Source organism: Lactuca virosa, chromosome 3 (genome assembly GCF_052849685.1).
Source record: "Lactuca virosa cultivar CGN04683 chromosome 3, Lactuca_virosa_CGN04683_v6, whole genome shotgun sequence".
Classification (NCBI taxonomy): Eukaryota; Viridiplantae; Streptophyta; class Magnoliopsida; order Asterales; family Asteraceae; genus Lactuca; species Lactuca virosa.
Window position 1 is genome coordinate 356,635,152 of NC_136428.1, and position 2,306 is coordinate 356,637,457.

Below are 2,306 nucleotides of genomic sequence, written 5' to 3' on the forward strand. Positions count from 1 at the left end.
TATTACATAAGATAAGACAAAAGCCATGTTTTTATTTAATGCCGAGTGTATTTACAAGCAACCAAGAATGGGCAAGTAGAAGTCAAAGCAAACAAACTATCTCCCACACCATGTGGTTGACGATTTGATGATGTGGAGAGAGGGTGGAGTGCCTAGCACTCCATCTTATTAATATTATGTACACAACTAGTTATTAGTCTACTATAAGTCTACTACTTTGTACATAACATATTAATCATACTATCCCACTAAAATGTAACTAGTTATACTTTGTATTATTGTTTTTCCTAAAAACAATAATTTTCTAATTAAATACAAGTTATGATTTAATTTATTTATTACTTAATAAATAATCAATTAGTGTTTATTTCTTATATGGTGTGACTTTATAAAATTATATGTTATTAGTAAATATCATTTCATAATAATCATTTGAGCTTAAACAACTTTCAGTAAGTTCTTAAAGATCCAATGGATTCTTATCCTTTAATAAAAAAGCTGTTGGAGTTGTTTATCTTTGAGTTTTTAAGAAATGGACTTTATAATGCGTTTTTGAACACTAGGTCACCGAAAGATTAAAGATTGTAGGATTCGAAATTAAAACTCACGATATTTTGAAATGTTTAATTTAATATATATTTGTATTGATTAAATTATAGTTTTGCATGATTTCTCTAACATTTAGGAATCTATTATTGTTATTAGTGGTTTCTTACAAAAAGCACATCAAAATATCTTTCTTATACTAGTATTCTTTATATGAGGGAGGAACAATCGTACACAAAAACAAATATATAACAGAGTTCAACTGGTAAATTCATCTTTACAGTACTTGGAGTTGTTAAAGCCGCTAAAGCGTTTAACGTTTGACATTACATTTGATTGCGTAGTGAATTACATACAATATAGCCACTAAAATTTTTTCTCAGCTTCTTATTAAAACATAATACTTTATTATAATGCAAAGAAACAATTTTAAAGATAGATTAGGTGACCACGAGTAGAACAAGAAAAGGAGACCTTCTTCTTGGAGCCAATTCAAAGTCATATAATTGAGCTACATCTTGAAATGCATAAGAGCAGAAATTTTAGTAAGTCCTTTCTGATGGTAGTGACTCGAAAAATCTTTTTCTGTTGTTTCTCTATACTTGGCTGGATTATCTTCCGAAAGCAACTCCTTGATTGGTCCCAACACCTTTCCTGTATCAGTCATGTAACTTATAAAGAACGATGTCATCGATATCCTTGGACCAGCCTTGTTTGCCATCACTGTGTGTCGTGAACTTACAAAGTTGTCATTTGTAACTAACTATAAAATTTCAAAGTACAAATGGTGACCAATAATTTATCAAAGTACAAATGTTGCTCCATAACCCAAAATTTAACTCTTTCTTTTTACATTTTAAATTATTTTATTCATAAAAGTTATATAATGTTTTTTGTAATTAATGACTACTTTCAAAGGATTTCTTTCAAGTTATCAACAGCATCGGTCTTTTCTTTCAAGTTATCGACAACGTCGGTCTTTCCTGTCAATTTATTGGCAACCATTTTTCCTGTGTTCTTTTGGAGGCTACACTGCGTCAATAAATACCAGAATATACAAAGCGATTAATGATAGAGATACCATGCAGAGTATATATATATATATATATATATATATATATATATATATATATATATATATATAACAATTAACAACAAATATTTCAACGTTAAGTGTGAATGCAAATGTGAAAATGAAATTATTAATTAAGTGCTAAAAGATCATTCAAGTTGTGGGAATGAGATATTTTACACGAAGGGTCGGGCGTGGGAGGTAAAATAGGAAGGTGAACTGGTGAAGGAAACAGCGATTGAGACAAGAGGAAGTTGAGAAGTGAGATTTTTGAAGAGTGAGATTGAGATTGAGGAGAGGTAAGCAATTTATAGTTGCGGGGAGCTTGTTTGAGTGATTTGTCCCAAGTGCGAAAACTAGAAATGTCAATGATTTTTTTTTTTTTTCTTTTTCAACATGGGTCCAGCAGGCAATTAAACGTAGACAGTTTTTTAATATAAAACAAGAGTTAGGTGGCGCATACGAATGCGGAGCCAGCCAAAGCTTATATATACAAAAAATAGTTCTAGAAACAAATTTTTTTAGTTTGTTCTATTAAATAATTATTTTTTTTATTTTTTTTAACAGCACAATTTCATTAACAAACAAAAACGAGACTAGCTAGAAACATGCATCGCTTCAAATTTTTCAAGAAAATCATAAAAATAGTTACGTCTTAATATGATTTTTTTTTTATAAATAATATATA

The 2,306-nt window shown here is 29.4% G+C and overlaps 1 long non-coding RNA gene across 1 annotated transcript; it reads right to left on the minus strand.

Moving 5' to 3' along the window:
* Nucleotides 1–838: 838 nt before the first annotated feature.
* Nucleotides 839–1,892, minus strand: LOC145163136 (uncharacterized). Its single transcript, XR_013739596.1, has 2 exons — nt 1,799–1,892; nt 839–1,578 (listed from the first exon to the last, which is right to left on the minus strand). It is a non-coding gene; the product is annotated as an uncharacterized LOC145163136 (long non-coding RNA).
* Nucleotides 1,893–2,306: the final 414 nt, after the last annotated feature.